Source organism: Poecilia reticulata, linkage group LG20, assembly GCF_000633615.1.
Source record: "Poecilia reticulata strain Guanapo linkage group LG20, Guppy_female_1.0+MT, whole genome shotgun sequence".
Taxonomy (NCBI): Eukaryota; Metazoa; Chordata; class Actinopteri; order Cyprinodontiformes; family Poeciliidae; genus Poecilia; species Poecilia reticulata.
In genome coordinates, this window is record NC_024350.1 from 17,252,992 (window position 1) to 17,275,569 (window position 22,578).

General features: G+C 38.4%; 1 protein-coding gene across 1 annotated transcript in view; it reads right to left on the minus strand.

Annotated features, from left to right (window-relative positions):
- LOC103456689 (cadherin-12) overlaps window positions 1-17,599 on the minus strand; it is a 151,306-nt gene extending 133,707 nt beyond the window's left edge. The window contains exon 1 of the mRNA XM_008396402.2: window positions 17,135-17,599. The gene's annotated coding sequence lies outside the window, so the exon portion shown is untranslated. The remainder of the gene's footprint in view (window positions 1-17,134) is intronic.
- Between the last annotated feature and the right edge of the window lie 4,979 nt (window positions 17,600-22,578).

Below are 22,578 nucleotides of genomic sequence, written 5' to 3' on the forward strand. Positions count from 1 at the left end.
TTCAGAACGCTCTGTGAACGGCTCAGAGGAGCAGTTGATAGAGTCTTCTCTTTTGCAAAAGCTTTAAGATTCATATACGTTGTCTGTGGTTCTTTTATGTAGGTTCTAAGAAAATACCTATCATAAAGTATCTCTAGTTGTAAGGATGTTATTGTTTTAATTTGATTAGGGTTAGGGTTAGGGACCCTTGGAACTGTATTTGGTCAAATCTGACACAAAAAAGTCCAACCTTGATCTATAATTGTAGAAAACCAGAGAAATCCATCAAAATGCTTTTAGAAATGTTCATAAATTGGAGAATTTTCCCGTTAAAACATGATTGGTGTCCTGCTCTCCAGAGGTTTCTCACACCTTTTATGAAATTCCCAAAGAACCATGTGATATTTCACTACCAAACCATAAAATTGCCAATCAAGCCACAAGCTCTCGTGTTAAAAGTTGTCGCCAACATAACGGTGCTTCAACGCTTTGGTTTTAGCAACTTTAATTCATTCTTATTGTTTATTGATAAATGTTTAGTCATTCTGAGAGCTATTCTGCCTTGCGTCACAAAGGACTCGTGGGTTTTTGTAATCAAGCATCACAGTTCGACATTATTAGCCTCAAGCAGAGCTGGCATAATGATTCAGCCAGGTAATATTAAAAGGTAAGCTCTCCCAACCTCTCAGGTGACATAACTGCCTTAATCAAACTGTTATCGCACGAGAGGCCATGGGGAGGGAGAGTAATGAGCGAGCAGTATCCTGGATTACGAATGAGTCTGTTCTGTAATGACTCTGTCTCCTTGGGTCAGGACGTGAAGGCACAGCAAACAAAAGGCTTGTAAAAGGAGGAAAAAAATATTTGAGGATGCGACTCGGGGGTTTCATGACTCGCTGATGGGGAGAGAATGGAACAAATTTGTTTTTATAGGACAGGAATGTAGGAGAAAGTAGGACAGGAATGTAGCTCCCTACATGCAACGTTTCCTTCTGTCGGGAAGTTTACCTGCGACGGTTTTATTCTTGTTTTAAAGGAATAAACATTTTTAATCTAGATTCCAAATTTCAATTAATAATAATGAAAAATTTGAGTTTAAAGGTGATTTTTGCCTGCAGAGCCACGAAAGTTAGATGACCTTTAAAAAAAGGAACTTTTTAAGAAAACCTGACTTAGGAAAGTCACAATAAGCAATTAGTCAGTTAATTGCATGATAAATTAAAATTTTATTTTGATGGTCATTTTGTTTAGAGACATCATAATCAATTTAATTCATAGTTTCAGTTGTGTGCAGTTTTTATTTGATAGTTTTAATAATTTTTTTAAGTAACTTCCAGTTCCAGTGTTTTTCCAAATTACAGTTTACAGATCTTTAAAATAGTGAATTTGCATCATTATGCCACATATATGCACATATGTTGCTTGAAAATGGTGTCAAAACAACAATATTATTGTTTATCACAATAATTACTGGGATAATTTATCTTCCAGCAAAATTTATTGAGACAGGCCCAGAATATTTCAGGGTTTTTTTTCTTATATGTGATGTTTATATATATATTTTTTTTAAATACTGGTACTTTTAATATTTAAGTTCAGTTTCAGTGTTAAAGAAAGAAAAACTAAAAAACTGTTAATTCTTTCGTTTGTCATTTATCATTTTTAGCCAAAGTTGAGACGAACTGATGTAGGAGAATCTTCTACTCTGACGAGGAATAAAAAGTTGAAAAGAAAAGAGGAGGAATGTTCAGTTCAACTATTTCAAAGGTTTTGGTTTGCAAATAGAACAAAAACATGAACAGACTTTATTTTGCTCTTCTGAATGATGAATAATTTCATTGTTCTTCACGTTTCTTCTTGGCAGTAAATGCATTTTGTCTTCCTTCTGTGTGCTCCTCATTCTTAGCTTTAGTGATTTCTTCCACGTTAAAGGATTATTCATTCTAAACTTTAACAAATCTTTGGTCTTCGTGGCAACAGAAGTGGCCTTAAAAGTCCCTCTTGCTCTTTTTCATTTTTCTTTCTCGTTCTCTAGAAGTTGCATTGAAATATTGAATAAATGAAGTCGAACGCTGAGATGATGTGAAAGGATTATGAATAACTTCACATTCTGCACTTCTTCATCTCCTGTACTTTTTTCACTTCCACTTAGCAACTAAACTCTGAAAGGATGTGTGTTGAAGCTGGAGCAGATTACTGTGAATTTCTCAAGAATGAGAAAATCGCTGCCTGAAAATACAAACTGTTCTTTTATAGTGGATGCAAAACTCCAGCGCACACACACACGCACACACACACACACACACACACAGCAAGCTTTTATTCAGAAGTATCTCTTGGTGTGAGAGGAAATTAAATATAAAGTGTGGAGAGAATAAAACGGATGTTAACACTTTTTTGCTCTTCTCAATTGTAGAGTTATGGCCAAAACATTTGACAGTTGTGAAGAAGTTACCATTTCAACAGCCTGCAGAGGTTATTTTACAAGAATAATCCATTTGCACTGTATTGTTGCACAAAATGGTTCATAACTTTATTTCATCTTAGTAACATTAGAAAAAGCAGCAGCAAAACTGTGAAAGAGGAAACTAGACTGTTGAAAAATAACAGAAGATGTCCTTTAAAGCTGTAACTTTTATCAACTTTATGTTTTTACATATTTGCTAAGACAGTCATCATGTCTTGGCAGTAAAATATGATGCAGTTAATGTGACGATATCATGGAAAAAACATTGTTTATAAAAGTTACAAACTGCAGCTTTAAGTTTTTCTGTTGGCAGGTGTTGCTCCCTAAAAATAAAAGCATGCAGTTGCTGTTTTGGATTAAAGAGACTCAGAAAATTCTGCTAAGAATAATTATTGCACCTCAGAAACTTTTTCTGGCTCATCAGGGAGTCAAGAATTGGCTGTAGTGAAAAGTGTTAAAGTCCTATGACTGAGTGCATTGAAACATTGCAATAAAAATACTTCTGCTAAAAAAATATCATAATGGACAGACTAAGAATCTGCAGGAAATACATGGATCAACAGCAGGGAACTGGTGCAAAGTTGTTGTTTTTCTAAAATACCCTGATGCAGAAATCATTCTGCACCAGAATCCCAGATTACTTCAGATCCTCTGTCTATTTTAAAAGGTCAAACACCAAATGTACCATAATGCTCATTAAATGCACTCAGTAGAAGGTTTTCCTTTTCTCCACTATTGGTTGGAGTCAATCAGCATGAAGGAAAATAAACGCCGCTCCCGGATTGGTTCTCAGCTTTCCCAAGCTGCATTTTGCTTCAGTTATTTCAGGTTTTACACTAATTTGGAGAAATGCCCTGAAGAAAAATCCCCCAAAAAATGAACCATGAATAGACAGGAGTCCAATGGATATCGCTTCTGACCTGAGAACGTCTTGTTCTCCTTCCTAAAGTAACAGGAATGCCAAGAAGTTCAAATTTACTGAACCACTCTGACAGGAATGTTTCACCATAAAGTTTGACCAAGAGAATTATAGTTAAAGATGACTTACTATGCCTCCTTCAACAGGGTAGGATAATTGTACAAAACATGATCACTACGGTTTTTTGCATAAAATCTTTCTTGCATAATGAGATTTCAATCCCTAGAGAATGAGCTGTTTAAGGGCCTCCTGTCACTTTAAATCCAAATAAGCCGCTGCTGGCCACGCCCCCTCAACTCAGCGTTTACACTTGCACGTAAAAATGACTAACAGATTGGCAATAATACAACCGCATATCTTTAAAAAGCAAAAGTGGAGTCTCCTACACAACCAACACAAATGCAGCAAGTGGTTTCTGGAGGGTAAGTCAACAACAAAACACTTGTCTTGTCCAGCAGCCATTGTACAGCACCAACAACAGTAAAACCAGCTGAACAAACACACTTTCTGGAGGTTTTGAAATGTCTCCTTTTACAGTAATCCAAAAGCAGTAACTTTTTGCCAGAAAATAAGTTAAAGTTTTTGTTTTAAGCACTTGTGCGGTTTCAGTAGAAACCTAAATGGAAAGACAAAAACGTGCAAAATGTGAATTTTGTTCACCAGGTTTCCTTTAACACAGAGTCTCTAACTTAAGATACCATGACAAATAACTGCATTGCATCCGTTTTATTCTCCCATAACCTAAATATGTTTTGATTGTGACATTGATACAGATGGAAATCACAATTATTCCAGTTAAATGTAAGATTTTGAAATCACTTAATTCATAAAGAATACATCCATCTACCTCACTGCCTTGGAAATGGTCACAGAGCATCTGTGGGTATTTATTTACATAATCCCAGCATTGGATGGGAAGTTGGGCCGTTTTTACACAAACATGCCGTCAGATTGGGATCTTGGGAGTTTGGAAGCTGGGTCAGCGCCTCAGGCTCTTCGTCGTGTTGCACTAGTCATTCCTGAGCAGCGTTTGTAGTTTGGTGGGGCGCGTTGTTGTGCTGGAGGAGGCTGCTGCTGTCAAGGAGTATGTTGTCTCCATGGGGGTGTGTGCATGTGTGTGTGTGTGTGTTTGGTTTGTATTCATTTTACGGTGGGTGGTGCATGTCAGCGTTATATCCAGATAAATGCTTCCTCCTCAGGTTTCCCTGCAAGTAATGGCTGATGAATAAAAGTCCAATTCCGGCGCCTGCTTCTTCAAAATGACTAGAAAATGTTGGAAGGATGACGTATCATGATAAAGTGTACCAATATCAAAACCATCTGAGTGAATCTGCTGTTTAATTGCAAAAAATGTGTCTTCCCATCGACTTCCTTTGAGGAAAAAGAAGAAACTATTAGGTTTTGATGAGCAGCTACTGCGAGGCATCATCTGCCTAATGTGGTGACTCTCTATGCTGCAGCCCTTTTTCCAGCTGCTTCAACCATCAAATCATGATTTCCCCAGAGCTGCAGCTAATTATGTAATTCATGTTCGTATGATAAGATAGCAGATCATCCAAGCGTTTCTTGAATGAACATGATTTATCAGATTTTTTTGGTGTGTTTTAATTCTTCTGTGCCTGGTTATCATGCAAGCCATGCAGAGATGTGATCAGATATCAGCCAAAACATCTGCAGGATGTTTTATTCATATTTTTCTTTGGATAACGAGCAAAGGCGTCTCGACAGGTTGAAACCAAACATGTTCTTATAGCCTCGTGTTTGAACTGCACTTAGAGGTTTGTGGTAAATGGGCAGCATTCTTAGAGCTACGCTCAATCATGTTTCATGAACAAACAAGCAAACTAAATTAATATTTAATCTTCAGTCTTCAATTTTGATACTGATACTTTCTAGTTACCTCAAGATTTTTTTTTTATGTAGATTTTCTTGTTTTCTTGAGATTTAATCAGCACTTTTCCACTAAAATACTTGAATTACTTTTCATCATGTTATCTGGAGATATGTACTTGTTTTGGGGTTTGGGATATATATCAAGACATCATTTCAAACATATTTTTTAACAGCAATCACAATGCATGGCTTCTATAATTCCTAGGATTAACAGGATTTTAAGCTACAGACTCATTAGAAACCATAATTTTGTGGTTTTGACATTTATACTTTTTAAAAGGGTCTATTTAGGACTTGGCTAAAGAAGATCAAGGAGTACAGCTGTATGCAGAGACTCTTGGCACTTTAAATGTTGCTTTATTTACTCTTTAAGCCTGCAGAAGCCTGCAGGTTGTTGCATCCCCCAGTTTCTTTGTTGTGCTGTTGAAGTCATTAGCGGCTCCTTTCGGGGCACAGTGCTGCCCTCCTGGGGGTTGCTTGGTTGTTGTAGACGTAAAGGATAAACCATTCCTCATAAATCACTGACATTTATTACAAAAGCTTTAGTTTAATCACTTGGACTTAAGTTTTGAGTCGGTAATTTATTAAGAAAGTGTCCTGGACGGCAGGTGAATCGGATTAGCCGTGAAGTTTAAAAATACCATTTGTCACTGAAAGTTACTGTACCAAAAACTTTACCCATTTTAAGTTAAGATGCTCACCAACACATAACTCGGGTGATTTATGGCTCTATATAAGAGAGATAGATCTGTCAGTCGAGTGGATTGTGTAGACAATAAGAAATGGGGCGAGCGGAGGCCTTGCTTGCAGAAGGGTGACTGAGCGCGTTGTTGTTTATCTCCAGCACAATGAAGTCAACAGACCCTTGCTCATGAGAAAAACTCAGCCGGCTAGGTCACAACTGACAAATACCGAGCCCCGAGGGAGAAGAGACGCTGCGTTAAGTTTAGCTTCGTCTTACTCAGAGCTCAGGTGAAGAACCTTGAGAGAGAGGAAGTTCATTAACATGATGAGGCTTCCACTTTAATTCTACTTAGGGTGCTGGTAGTAAAAGCATTAACAACATGCAGGTGTCTGCTTGGGTGAGCTTACGACTGTTTGCACACAGCGTCAGCAGTTTAAGCCTTAAAGCAGGATGCAGCATGATAATGGTGAAACTCTGGGGTGAGTTTTTGTTTTTCAGAGGGTCATTTTCTGAATACATTCTAAAATAAACTTCAAGAAGCAGAAAACACTGGTTTTTGTTCTACTGTTCGTATATTACTCATTAACTGTGCGTTCACATGAGACCAGTTTAATCCACTTTAATCCAACTCCAGTTCGTTTGTGCAGGAAACTTGTTTTATTTGGGCAAGTATGAATGCATTATTGAAATCTGCAGACCAAAGAAGTGAACTCTGGTCCACCTGTAAACCTAGGTTTATGTTTAAAGTGAACTTCAGTGCAGTATAAATGCAGATGTGAATGCCAAGCGAGCCGGAGACGACTCTAAAGGCAGGAAGTGGTCTATAATCCAGGGCATTCTGGGTAAATATAACCAAAAGAAGCACATATATCTAGCACTAGCAGGAGAAATGGCTCATAATCTGTTACAAAATACGAAAGAAAATCCTGCAACTTTTGATGCCACTCCATTTTTGTTTTTGTTTCCTTAGAGTTTTTTATGGTTTTTCCTTCAGTAGTTCTTGGTGCAGCGCCCCCACAGGCGAGGAGGGGGACAGGTTTTTCAATTAGTTTGGTTAGTTTGACAGAGCAGAGTGAAAGTGAATCACACCGACTGAAGATTTAACAAATGCTCCCTGTTATGCAAAATTTTTAAATTCTGAATATTAGGTTCACCTTCCAGACTTCAGCTGAAAGGTGAACCTTGAAAATTAATACTTCTGTTCAGCCTTTTTGCAGAAGAAAAATAAATTGCCCTCACACAAGCAGAACAGTAATAGACTGAATTTTGTAATTTGAATGTGAGTAAATGGGAGCAACTTCAGGGGGTGAATACTTTAGAAAATCGCTGCATTTCTCAAAATCCAGACTCCAGCAAATCAAAGCCATTTTTCCTTCATCGTAGGGTCGCCTTCTTGTTAGGTATGTTTGATATGTGTCTGATCTCAAAGCCTGTGGAGGCATCATTCATGATGTTTCCTCAGGCCATCCAACATGAGACACTCAACCCAGACAAACCAGCTACGGCTGAAAAGCCTCAACTTGTAACCAGGTAGCAACCATGGCCACCCACAGCTGCCCTCTGCTGAGCCACAGCCGCTTTGAAGTCGCTTGTGCAACCTTGATTTGCAACTTAATGGCTGACAGGTCCATGCAATGAAAAGCTGGTTCTAAACAGAGAATTTAAGTTTTTCATTTTTTCACTAAGATTTTAAAATTGTTAGCTAATTTACATGACTGTAAATAAATAAATAAAAATCTTGGGTTTAACGGGTTTGGTTCACCAACATTCGGAAAATCTCACAAAACCTCTCAGAAAAACAGTTTTCAGAGGAAACAAACATGGCCGACTGGGAAGAAGCAATGGCGATAGTTAATGGACCATCTACAACGTTTATCTCTTAAGATAAGAGACAATTAACCAATCAAATAAGTTTATTTGCCATCACTAAAATCATGTTTATCTATTTGTTATGGTTCAAAAGTGACTCTAAACAGCTGGGCTTCTAGCCTAGATTTAAAGGAACTCAGTGTTTCGACTGTTTTTCTGTTTTCTGGAAGCTGAATGCTGCTTCTCCATGCTTGGTTCTGGTTCTGGAGATGCAGAGCAGAACCAGAAGGTTGGTCTAATTTAAAAAAGTGTGATTTAAAAACAATCCTTAAAATTGTTGGAAGGAGGAAATCTGCGTAAAAAAGCATTTTAATTCCTTTTATTTGCTAAACATAAACGACATTTACGTCATCATCACTGTTCTACTACAAAATGCTCTCAGTAACAAGCTAAGAGAGTCTTACTGATGGTACATTATGTATGAACTGGATACAAAAGGACAACTCTGCATTCATTATTGATCTTACAAGGGCGCCACAAACAAATTTATTAATTTTACTTTCATTAGTCATGAATGAATTTCATGTCTCAATCTGTATTTAATGGCAACAGGACCCAGTAACTTTTAGTTTTTAATTTTAAACACTTCCAGCTCTGTGTGATCTTGGTTCACAGGTAAACACATTTCATTAACCATGTGAATCGTCACTGCTGCTGCTCCTCTCTCCCCGTGCATCGCGCCCTATTTATCACGTTGTAGCGCGTTGAAGGAAGCCTGATCAAGCTGACCTTGAGGAAGTCTCGCTCATAAGAAGCCTCACCTACAGGCCAAGATCTAGAGTCTGTCAGGATGATTTCTTATTCTATTTAATGGAAAAAGTGCAGAGTTTTATCACCTCTTGGGTTCATGGTTTGTATAAGGCATAACTGGCTTCGAATGGTTATGCCATTAAGTCAGAAAGCCAGGTACACAAAAACGATGTCCTTAAGAGTCACTGTGATTTAGGTGCGTTGGAGGTGAATGGGCAATTTGATGTTAGACCGGCACTCTGGAGAACTGCAAGCTGAGAAACAGACAACGATGTCCCGCCGTCTCCTCACTGACATTTCCCACAAAGGCATTTGTCTGAAGATAAGCATGAATGAAAAAAGAGCAAAGTGCTTCTTTGTCCTTATGCTCTCATCCAAGACCACACCTCAGTGAGTTTCACCGTTTTTTTAATCTGAAGTTTTCTGCTGGACTTGTATGATAAAACTGAACTGGAAGTATTTTAATTTTTTTCCTCTTGGGGTTCTCGACGTTTAAAAATACATTAACTTATAAATTATTTTACTTTTGGTGCAGACAGAGATTAGAAATTCTGTAATAAAAATCCAATATCCAAGAGCTGAACATTCTGCAAAAACACAAAATCTTAGCAAGTATTTTTGATCAGATTCTACAGCAGATATCTTAACGGACTTAAAATAAGACAAAACTAACTTACAAGTAGCTTTTCATCAAGACGTAGAAGTTTATTTTAAGTAAATACATTCTTAATATTGAATAAAAATTGAAAAATGTTTTGTTATAAGTGAAATAATCTGTCAATGGAACTAGTACGTGTTTATTAATTTAAGGAATTATTTAAAATAAGCTCCAATATCTTTCTGGAAAGTTACTTGTAAGTTAGTTTTGTCTTATTTCAAGTGTATTAAGATATTTGCACTGGAGGCTGGACTGAGAATACTTTGTTTTTTGCAGGGCCAGAAATGGCAGCAACCTGGAAAACCAGTCAATTTTCAAATTGCATGCTAAAGAAGCGAGCTAACTCTTGTTTCCTGCTTGCGACTGAAGCTAAACAGTTTATTCCCGTCTTTTACTTTCTTCCAACACTGCAAAGAGTAAGTAAATTTACTAAATTTTCAGCAGTACTCTGTGTGACCATCAAACTGATGTGATGTCAAACTTTGCAATAAAAAATAAAGCAATTTATTTCAGAATCTTTCAGAAAGGTTAACAAGGAACTCCAGTTTTTCTTTTTTAAGTCTCTTTCCTCATTTGTAGTTAGAAATTTTTGTCCTCTTGGCATAAAAACACATGTATAAGCCTTGCAGCTACATTATAATTCAGAGTGTGAATAATGAGACGCCTCATATTTTCCCCTTCAATTCCAGGTTTTTACTGAATTGTTTCAACTTGAACTCAGAAATATTGTCTGACGTACAAATGAACAAATTTGTTTTGGTTGCCTTGTTAGACTTGAAAGACGTTTTGAAACTATAAAACTGAAAGTGCAGGAAAAAGATAGTTAAAAATGTATGGAAGAAGACTGGGGTCACTGAAAAAATAATAATTTCAGTTTTTTCTCAGAATTCTGACTTTAATCTTCTGAGATCAAAAGTCAGAATTCTGAGAAAAACATCAGAATTCTCTTTTCTATGGCCCAAAATATCCCAAAAACAGCAATAAATACCTCTGGAATCCAACTTACCCAGTCATTTGTTTACATCAAGCAGCCATATTGGATTTGTGGGTTGTAGTTTGTGAGAAAACTCAAACTTTCCTTCTTTACTTTTGGCTTATAACTCTGAAATGAGAACTTTTCTCCTGACTCTACAAGTGAAAATCAGCAAATGGCTTATAACGCTATAGCTGTCACAAAGTGGAACCTCCATCATGTGAACAGTGGGTGACATTACTAACAGCTGAGTTTCAATATACACTCACAGCATAACAGTAGCATAAAGGAGAAGACTCATATTTTATGTCCAGCTGAGATTTGCATTACGCTCCGGCTGCAGCCAGCTACTGCTGTTCTAACATCTAATCCTGTAAGTAAAACAGAAACCTGATAATCTGCCATGATAGAGAGACGATGAGATGCAGCAGGATCAGCCTCCTGTTGTGCATACTTGTGCACACAGCCTTGAGATTACGGCTCAAATATTACAAATCGTATGAAGAACTGCTCATGTACACATTCCCTCGGCTTCAGCTGCTTAGCATATTTTATTCTTTACCTCATAAATCCTAATTTGGTATTCCCAAATGTATCTGAGGCTGATAATACAGGAAGGTTGAGCTACATGTAATGTGATGGTAGATGGAAACAAAGAGGGATAAATTTCTGCCAAAAAACTCAGAAATATTTAGATTATTCTTGGAAATTTCTGTCTCAAAAGTTAAGTGTTTGACTTTAGAAACTCTGAAATTAATGCTTTTGTTCTAGAATATTTTAGATTTTTGAGTTTTTTCTAACTTTTTTCTAGAATATTTCTGAGATTAATCTCAATTTTTTTTGACAAATGTTCTCCTTTTTCTGTCTACAATTTCCCTAATACAGTCGTAAATTAGTGAGCAAACATTCCTGCAGCTCCATGGTCTATATGCTGCAGCAGGTATCCTGCCAAACTGTGATAAAGAAAAGGTAGAAGTTACAGTTGCTTTACTAAAAATCTCCATTATGTTATTTAATTGATGGTCAGTGATGTAGGAAATAAATGTTTACACTTGGAAACTCAATTTACAGATTCATTCTAATATAATTTGGTGCTTGTACACATAGCAGTATTTTCTTAAGATGATTTAGATCTTATAGTGTATTTTTAGCAACAATAAGATGGGACCATATGGCCATATGTTAAATCCCATGTTACCAGGTAATCTGTAGTGTTAAAAGGGGGTTCAGGATTACAAATCCCAGGTTCTTTCAGATAAACATGCCAATTTGGCATTAAAATCACAAAAAGCGTCAAATTTGAATGTACTGAATATGACGTGTTAGTTTAATCTAATATCACCGTAAATGAGTAACTTTTAAAGATAATAAAAGTCGTCAGCTGGAGATTTAATATGAAGCTCTGTGAATAACAGGCCAGCTCTCATCATTACTGAAGGATTAACTGATGGACTGCTGCCACACAAACTTATTAAGGTTCTGAAGAGTCGGGCCTAAATGAAAAATTTATTGACCCAGCAAGGCTGTACTGGAAAAAAGCAGCCACTAATGGCCTCGGAGTCATCTGCAAAATTTAATCAGTTCACCAAAATGGGAGTATTCCATATTTGTTTTCACCTTACACTTTCCTGCAGAACAGCTCAGCCCCAGTAATGAAAGGCCCCTCGGCAACCTCTCTAGAAATCATTACAATCCCACTTTACCTCTAGGGTCACTAAACTAATAGTCACTCACCTGTGTGACAGGAAATCTTTCCCAAGTTGCCAATAGGGGGCCAGCAGGGTTGTGTTTAAGGTTATGGAGTCGAGTCCAGCCAGAGATGGCGGTTTATTGTTCTGATGAGTCCCAAGGAGTGAGAGCATCAATTTCACATCAGAAGCAATGAATCACAAATGAAAAGGGCCGTGGTTGCACACATGCATTTCTAATTGTTTGTCTGGCCAACAGTGGCTGAGTTACCCCTCATATTTTAGTCACAGGGATTATCTAGTTGGGTATGTTATCATACACTACCTCCTAACAGAGAATACATTTTAAGAACAAGTATTTTTGTATTTCCCCCGAAAAAATGTTGGAAACTGGACTTTTTTCAGGGGACTTATTATGCCAAATTCACATTTTGCACATTTTTGCTCTTACATTTTGGATTCTGCTTCTAAAAACAACCCAAGCGCGTAAATAAACCACCCAGCTGCTTTTGGCAGTAAGCTAACGCCACAAATCAGCAGGTACTGCCTGTTACCTAGCAACCCAAGCTGAGCCCCAGCATGTTTGGTCAGCTGGTTTTAGTGCTGTATAATGGCTGCTGGAACAGACAAGTGTTTTGTTGTTGACTTACCGTCCAGAAAAAACTTTCTGCATTCTTGTTGGTTGTGCAGGAGGCTCTACTTCTGCTTTTCAAAGATGTATGATTGTATGATTGCGCATCTGTTTGCAGCCATTTTCACATGTTAGGGTAAACATTGAGTTGGGGGGCGTGGCCAGCAGCAGCTAATTCGGATTTAAAGTGACATGACGCCCTAAAACAGCTCATTTTGAAAGATTAAAATCTCAAGATCTCAGGATGATTTTGTGAAACAACAAAAAAATGTAATGAACATGTAGATTGATCACCTTTTAAGCACATTTAGAGATTAATGAGCATCTTTCTGGAGATGCTTCAATCACAATTTCAATTTGCTTGGAGTGCAATAACATCTCTCCTATGTCTAGGTTTTGGGGAACTTCTGTTTTGTTTAGCCTTAGCCTCTTCCAGGGAAGAAGTAGGTGAAGGTTTCCATTACAAAACTATTCTGGTCTTTATTTTGTTGGTGAATCTCTCAAAGGGATCGTATAAATCTGCCCAGGAACACAAAGGGTCATCCAGGTATTTTCAGACTCAAAGTGTTTCAAGCTGCATTTTTTTCTTCTCATTGAACAAAAACGGCAAACATAAACTGACCTCACCTTGGGGTTTCCTTGAAATATTCAAAGGTTGTGAACTGCAATGTTTTTAAGTGGGATTGCAGGAGAGAGAAAAAAACCTGAGAAGTCTGATTAATAATGTTGTTTTTCTCGAGCCCTCCGACTGTGGGCATTCTGAGATAAAAACCCCAGCAGTGCTCATGTGTGAGTAATAATCAGTGTTCAGACAGTGTGCAGTTTGAGTCTCAGAGGAGCCGCCTCACCTTTTATCTTACATGGAACACCATACCGAGCTCGCCGCTTTGTCTTTTTCTCACGGCAAAACAGTTGTGTCCTCGATATGAAATGGTATCATCAGGTAACCGCATCCTTCCTACTTCTATTTTCGCCGGCCGTTTCAGATGGCATGCGAACACCACAGGGAAAGTTCAATTCGTTTGCTTTACCCGACGAGAGCCTGCACGAACTGTGAGCTTTTACCTCTGTAGGGGGGTTTCTCTACCACACAGAGGAAGAAATGAAGAAAAAACCCGACAGACGAACAGAGACAAATCTATATAAATAATTGCTAAGTGGAGTGGAGAGGAGTTGCCCATCATTCAGACAAGAAGAGTGTGCAATATCTCCAGGAGATTGAGAGTCATCCATCACTGCAAGACTTTAATTTGAGATGTTTAGGACTGTTGCTGATGATTGTCTGGAGAGGCGGGGAGCGTCTGGTCTTTGGGGGTCTGCAGGGGTCTTCGCCTGAGTGTGGCTCACAGTGGGGGAAAAATTGCTGCCTGACACGAAGCCCGTTTACACAGGAACAATGCAATAGTTTCACCCGAGATTGGCTGTGAGCACACAGACAGAACAAGCAAATCACTGTCTGATTAGCATTCAGATGCTTGAAAGTGTGGAAGCAAGTTTCTGACAGCTTATTACATCTTTTGGCGCTACAGTAATGCACGCCGACAGATGCGCTTTGGTGCACGCACACACACTCGGACACACCTCATTTAGAGCGGAATGATGTCAAAATGAGTCCATTGAGTGGGGGGCGGAGATTCAGAGCCCAAGGTAAAGAGAGTCTGGAGACTCCAAATAATCTCAAGTATTGATTCCATTTGAGCCCCGAGGCTCCTGATGGACACGCACTTAGAAATGCAGCAATAGGTGGCACATCCGTATGACTGATCACTGTGGCTCTGCTTTATGGTAAGGCCTGCAGACTATCTATAAATAACAGCTCTCTCTAATCAAACGGAGCAGCAGATCCGAAGACGCGATGACAGCTTGCTAGACGTATGCTGTAATTTACCACAGAGCACTTAGTCTAGCCATTAAATTTACATGGACACAGTGCAGAGTTGACTTTTCCTTTGCCTAAGCATGCCGCAGCTGATGTACAACACCCGACCCATGATGGCATTGGAGGACATATTTCACTTTGGAGGTGTGCAGTAGTTTTATACCCTAAAACAAACCAGAATTATAATTAAAAGTCATTTCACTCAACAAGTCAGAACAATCTGGATTTGATTAAATCTGTGCAGTGTGTGGCCGCCTGTAATCTGATGTAAAGCTGTTGGGTTTTTGACATTGTGATGGGATTCTGCATCCTGTCCTGTTAGCTGGACTGGCATCTATCCAGCGCAGACAAGAGGAGGGCACGAATACAGAATGCCATTATTCATGCAAGGAAAAGGAGGTCATCTCAGGAGAATATCATGTTCCAATCATCGAGTTGGTGAAATTAATGCCTTCATATGCACCTGAGTCGGTTAGTGGCGTTGGCGTTTCTTAATAACTCCAAGTATATTGCATGTGTCTTGACTTATCCCCTCTCTAATGCAGTTATAATACCTGAGTGGTCGGTGGCTGCATGCCTTGAATGCTCATTTTCTGCACAGTAGCCTCTGTGTACTCAAAGTGTCCGGCTTCTCCTTTTCCCGAGACGCAGACTCCTTGGAGTATAATTTGATTATTCCAAAGCAGGTGTTTTCAGCTGAATGTTGATAAGAGAACTGAGCGCCTCAAACACTTAAGTAAGGGTGCATTAGATCTGCCTGAAGCAGTGGAGGGTAAAGGCTTATTTTTCATCTAATCTGCAAGTGAGGATGGGATTCGCTGAAAAGCCGCATATGGTACCTCTGTAGAGTAGAAAAACATTGCAAATACCGAGAAAATGAGGGGACTGATCTTCATTATCCCTGAAGCAAAATCAGCCATGCATATGGCATAAAAAGTCCCAAAAAGTGGATTAAGTTCAAGTCAGTCCATGTTGCTGCTACGTGTTTGCAGGAAGAGATGCATATCTAATGTAATCACAACTTACAGCAGGTTTGCACAATCAATAGGTCTCTTCAGATTTGTGTCAATGCATTTCCAATGTCGCTCTTCTGAACTGACAGCTATGTAACGGATAAAGTTACATCTATAAGCCTTTTATTTTACAACCTTAACTCACACCATAATAGCATTTTTCAGTATTGACCAACAGACTGGGCCCAAACAAAAAGAAACTTCTCAAGTAAAGTCAGCCATGCTTCCTAAAATGTCCCAAAAAGTGGAGTAAGTTCAAACTAACCCATGTTGATGATGCTTGTTTGAAATATCTGCGCATCTAATGTCATTGCACTTTGAATGGATTTGCAGAATCAAGAGATTTTTATTTTGTGTCGATCTATTTCCAATATCAGTTTCTGAATCACAACAGAGGAAGGTTTCATCTGTGAGCCTTTCGTTTCCGAGCATAACCCAAACCTGCGTTTCCATTACAAATGTGTGTAAAACTTTGTCAACATCTAATGTCCAAAAACAATAAGAAACACAATTACAATCACGCGTGAATACGTTTTACGCAACAAGTCACTAAAAACATGATGCACCACCGTCCTCCAAATTCCTGTCATTTACTAATATCCTGTTATTGATCACATGACTTGTCTGATGCAAACTAATTTGGATGCAGCTGAAAACCCACCTCATCCTGGTTTTTATCACAAGACGTTTTTTTAAATTGCTGTGTTTCTAATAATCAAATTTATTGTCGTAATTCCAAGTTGCGCAGTTTTACAGTCAATAGAAATGCAGCAACTCTTCTGTCTTCTCACACAAGAACAACTATCCTTTTGCAGTGCTGACCAATGACATGCATGTCTGTTGGAGTTACTGTAGGTTTGCAGAATCAACAGATGAACAGTTTAGTAGAATAGACACTTGTTGTTGCATTAGTGGAGAGTAATGCATGAAGACGGGGAACCTTCTCAAGCCAATTCAACTCTTTGTCTTTTGATGTCTTTGCAATCTGTTTATCTAAATCAACAGCTGCTAGTATATGATGGATTATAGGCGACATCTGTGATCCTGTTGTTTAACCACAGCCACATTCCTTCACATTCCCACCTTCCAAAACATGAAGAAGACTCCACAGACAAAAGGAATCCTCTCAGGCATGTAGATCATGTTCGTCTTTCAACTCGACACTTAACTGCGTTACCAGAAAAGAGAGTCTGATGCATTAAGGTCATATCTTCCACTTGGAGGGGAGTATTAATTCCTACATTTCAACAGATCATTTCAGCGCTGATTGGATGAGATGGGACTTCTTTTTGTGCTGCTCCACGTCATAAGCACAGCTCTGAACAACTTGCCAAAACCTTTTGACACAGCGTGGTGAGATAATCACAGCTGAGCGCAGAGTTAAAAAGCCGCGCAGCCTTTTCATATGCAGATGAACCCAAAAAAAGAAACTCAGACCTACAACTTGATGTCGGCGCATTCGCCGGATCCCGACACGTGTCTAATTGATGCTTTTCTCCCACCTCATTTCGCTCTATGAGCCCCGGCAGAGAAGAAAGTGGCGGCAATGCTCGAAGTTAAACAGCATTACAACAGTATGAAGGGCACACGCTCCAGCCGCTTCACCGGAGGCTCGCAACAGCAAGGAAATTAAAGCAATAACTTCATCAAACAGAACATCTAGGCTGCGGAGTTGTTGAATATTAAATAAATGTCTGTGTGATACAAACAGAATATAAAAACACACTTACCTGTGATGGTAACCAGGAAGCAGAGGAGCAGCCAGTTTAATCCAAATTCTCACTGAATCAAACTGTCCTTCCACCTTTTACGCAAACGCGGTCTCCCTCTTTCTCCTTTCACTCCTTTTCTTTAATTCCTTCTCTCACCCTGCTTTCCTCTTTGGTGCCTTTCAGTCATCGTCCCGCTCTGTCTGTGTTCACTTTGAGCGCGAGCTGGAGCATAACAGGACCGCACGCGCCGCACCGCACCGCAAGAGACGAGGGCAGAGCTGGAGAATGCACAGGAGCTGTACCTAAAGTGAAGTGCGTCCGAGCGGATGCAGAACGACGACCGAATGGTGGAGAGGAGGAGGAGGAGGAGGAGGGGAGAGAGAGAGAGGCTGAGTGAGCAGGGCAGTGTGTGTGTGTGCGCCAGGAGGAGAGAGGAGGTGTGTGTTTGAAGCAGAGAGAACATGTGAGGAGGGTCTGGGAGAACTGCCGGCTCGGTGGTGAGCGACGGTCGTGATTGCATTGGCGTAAGGCAGGAGAGCAACACCCCCCACCCTTCCCCGACTCCTTCATCAGATCCCCCTGAGCACCGAGGATCTTCATCATCAAGCAGATTAGAGCCAACTAACACCCCACCCCCTTCACCCCCTGAAGACACACACACAGCCGGGGCTGTGCTCTGTGGTCACAGGGGACATCCTAATTGGAGAGACTGTTGGAGATGCTTCTTTTGTCTCAAGCGCATGCGGTGGCCAGGCCTTTGAAGACGAACTTGGGGTTTCTTTAATCAGTTTTTCTCTGAATTTTCCTTGAAATCCTTGGCAGCACACTGCCATCCAAACAGAACCGAGTGTAAGAAATTATAGATTCGCCACTGGTTCAAGTGGATGGGTCACCTTAAATCGAACTCCAGTCCTCCAGGGTCGCTCACCTGCATTTTTTAATGTCCTTCCTGGTCCTACACTGCAAAAAAAAACAATAAATAAATCTTACAAAGCATTTTAGTTTGTGCATTTTAGTCTAAATTATTAAGAAAATATCTCGGTAACCTTAAAATAAGACAAAACTAACTTACAAGTAACACTTCAGCAAGCTTGTTTTAAGTAAATATTGTCTTAATATTGATTAAAAAGTATTTGTTCCATTTATTATCAGACATTTAACCCATGTACAATCTGCCAGTTCAACTATAACTTTATAACTTGCTGAAAAGTTACTTTTAAGTTTAGCCTCATTTGTACTAAATCTACTAAAAGTACTTGATAAGATTTTGTGTTTTTGTGAACAAACCAGATTGAAATGGCTGAATTATTTCCTCAATATAGAAAATTTCTCCAGAGTCCTAATAAAAATGTATGTATTTGATTTATGTAAAAAGGTTTTTCCACAAAGTTATTACTCTGGGATGAGGGGGTTGGGGGGTTGGATTGTATCAGTTAGTGTTTTTAACAAAACGGAAACATTTTTACACATCAGACATGTTAACAACAACCAAATGTTTCTACTGGCGGAAAGACGAAGATGAAGATGATGCTATAGCTCCTCCAGTAGCAGTCAATCTTGCAATAAATCTGAAGACGCCTCTGACTGAAGCATGACATGCTGACGCCTCAGCAGGCAGCAGAGAGGGTATTTGAATATTAAGCCTTTTTTTCAACTCCTGTGGGATTTGGGGTCGTAGTTCAGATACTATTTGCGCTTTAGGTGCATATTAGTAAAATCATTAATGTGGATTTAAAGAAAAGAGAAAAAATACTAGTTCCACAGGCAGATTTCTTTCATTTATTACATGAGAAAATATTTTGTTATAAGTGAATTAATCTGCCAGTTTCATCAATATTAAGGAATTATTGACCTAAAACAAGCTCCTACTTCACTGAAAAGTTACTTCTAAGTTAGTTTTGTCTTCAAGTGTATCAAGAAATTTGCACTATAAACTAAACCAAAAATAAGATTTTGTTTTTGCATCCAGGCTGTTGGAAAGCAACCAATACAGGAAAGCTAATCATTTTCCTTGGTGCTGATTGGCTGAACCCCCAAAAGTGGATATAAAGAAAATGTTCAGTTCTGCGGTAGAGCTAATTAATGCATATTAAGGTATATTTGGTGTTTGAAGTGTTTAAAATGGGCGACTATAAGCGTTTTTTGACATTATCTCAAGTAAAAAAAATATCTCCTATTAAAACCAATGTATATATTTATTTTTACAACAAAAAACTCATTAATAATCTCTTCCACATGTAACAGCTAAAGTTCATAACAGCAATTATAATGGAAATGTATGTTTACAACTTTTTGAAAGGGTGAAAACCTCCTGAAATCTGACTTGTCAGTCTCTTCATACGAGGATATTTTAAGTCATTTTCAAACAGCATTTCTGCCTAAAATGGGCATCTCCACCTCATTCTGTTTCCCTTTTCCATTTGATGCATCTCCTCCACGGTGCAGTCCAGACTGAAAGCATATGGCTGGCCATCAAACTGAAATAGCCCTCATTATACTGCTCCGCAGGGTCATCTTCTATGAATATGCCCATAAAACGTCAGCCTCAGCCTGTAAACAAACAAGTGTGCACCAATGATGAATATATTGGTGATTGGTCAGGAAGGCGGGAAAACTGAGAACACAGCGGCGCTGCTCTTCAGCGGCGTAACAAGACCGTTCTGATTGCAGGAAATGGCATGAGGGAGAAAACGACGACGACGGCGTGTTAGGGCCGCTGCAGGTGGAAAAATGTACTTCATTTTTGCCAAAGTACTCATTTTGAGATTAATCTGACATTTTCTTTTTTTAAAAATTACATTTCTGAGTTCGAAAAGGTAAATTTTGAATTAATCTCAAACTTTCTGATGTTTTTTATTGCAAATGTTCCACTTTTGGAGTTCGGAGATTTGAGATTAATCTAGAAAATCTGAAATTTACTCCTTTTTTCTACCTGCAGTAGCCAGAATACGCCACTGCAGAAAACTGATGGCAGATTAAAAGTCCATTTCGTTTCTTTTTCCACATTTTTGTCTCATAGAAGTTACTCTGATCATTTTAGAGCCTCAAGTAATTAATCTATTCTTTGAAGCCATAATTTCACCTCACTTGCACCATTCTTTGTTGCTCTTTCTTGTTGCTGGGAGTTTGAATCATGGTTTATTGTGTTTGTTGGGACGTTTCATTATTCTTGACAGACTGAAAGCTGAGTCAGCACAATGAACCAGGAGGAAGGTCAGGGTTTAAGATTCAGGTTTGGCATCTGAAGGGAGTTTTCTCACTGATTTCCTCCACATAAATCTTCATGTTGCTTTTAAATTGAGAGATTTATTCATTAACACAATTGTCTGCTTCTTCTATTTTCCTGGGCTGCTAATTGGTGTATCCTCCACAGGGAACATTTTTATTTAATGCTTTTTTTTTTTGTTCTACATCTTTGTTAAATAATCTATTTCTTTGCAAACTATAATTATCAACCTGATTTTAAAACCTCGGTATATTCATTTTCCAACAAATTCACATTTTAGTAGTGCATTATAATTCCTTAAAAATAAACACTTTCATTTAAAACCTTTTGCGTTTACTTATTTTGTCTCTGAATAATATTTAAATTGGTTTTAATTGTGACAGACGTGCAAAAAACGGTAAACTAGGAAGGAGGCAACACTTTCTCACACCACTATCAGGTGTCCTGACATTGTTGGGATCCTCTTACATAGTAAACAGTTTGGGATAAACTCGAAGTCTCACTGGGGATAAACAAGCACATCTTTACATTGAGCATAAATTCAGCCTCGCTGGTTGCAACAAGCTGCAGTTTTTTTCTTCAGGCTTCAGTCTGAACACAGCGTGTGGCTGCCAGCCAACATTCGCTAGTTAAGTGAGCAGTAACACCATGGCTGAGCTGCGACAACTTTGGCTCGTTCAGCTGCTGAGCAAAAACAACAACCACTTCATGTTTACTTGATACTTGCTGGAGAACAGCAGCAGCCTGTAGGGAAACTCTCAAATGAGTTTGTATGATCCGATCATAAACACAGACATGAGTTTTGAATGAATGACAACCTTAGACTGGATGCAGTTCGATGCCACAGACCAGACATGTCTCCGAACCAAACTGTGATACTGCAGAGTGCGGAAAAATGAGACGTTTTTCATTTAGTTTCGCTACATCAAGACATTAGTTTAGTCGCTCACTTGTATGTCTGTATATATTTCAGAATGTTGCGCATCCTTTAAAACAATTTGAGTGTAAATAACTGTTTGGAAAACATAGTATTTCCAAAAAACATCTCTTAACAATTTCTGATCATTTTAATTGGTAAAATGTTACCCGATTTTAAAACTTTGTCACTGCGGAGAAAAAGTTAAATGTATTCAGCTTGCTGAATATTAATTCAACAAAATGAAATTCAATTAAACATTAAATATAGTGATTATCATTTTAAAAACTTATGAGTAAAGTAGATGAAAGTAGTCAAAATGGCCGACAAAAACCCCGTAGCGGGACGTCTGATTGCTTTGACAGAGTATTACTGTTATGAAAAAAATTTAATAAAAAGATTAAACTCGTACAAGAATCAAGTCATATTATGAAAATAAAGTCGTATGACAATAAAACTGAAATGGATTAGTCTTAACATTAGAAAAAAATAATAAGAATAAAGTCGTACAAGAATAAGCAAGGTATCAGAAGGAAAAAGTTGAAATGATAAATGAAGTCGTACTAGAATAAAATACTGGAATTAAGTTTATTACAAGAATAGTCATTACTAGAATAAATTCATACAAGAATAATCAAAATAATGAGAATAAAGTCAGAGTATTACGAGATTAAAGTTGAAATAAGGCTAGAATAAAGTCGTAATGTGACTTTCAAACTACTGTGACTTTATTGTAATTTTTTTTTTAATTTGACGTGTCTTTTATATTCTGACAAATTACAACCCAATACATGTAACACTTGAGGTTTATTATTAAAAATCCTGAAAAATGGTGTGCTGTGGCGGCGCAGGGGTTAAGCACAACCCACATATGGAGGCCTTAGTCCTTGATGCAGCTGTCGCAGGTTTGATTCCCGGCCTCGGCGACCTTTGCCGCATGTCTTCCCCATTTCTCTCATTACCCACTTTCCTATCAAATAAAGGCCACTAGAGCCAAAAAAAAATACATTTTTAAAAATCCTGAAAAATATTAGTAGAATGTGTTGGAATATTGCATGAAATCCAATGAAATACAATTGAATTTGTTTGTTTTTTAGCATAAAATTTGAAGTAGTACAAAGTACAGCTCTAGAATAAATATGAGCTCACTGCACTGAACCTGGTTATTCCACCAAATACTGATTTCTGAACTCTTCTTCAGTTAAAACATTAGTATTGTTGTTTCTAAATGAACATAAACTTGTTTTCTTTGCATTATTTGAGGTCTGAAAGCTCTGCATCTTTTATTTTCACCGTTTCTCATTTTCTGCAAATAAATAC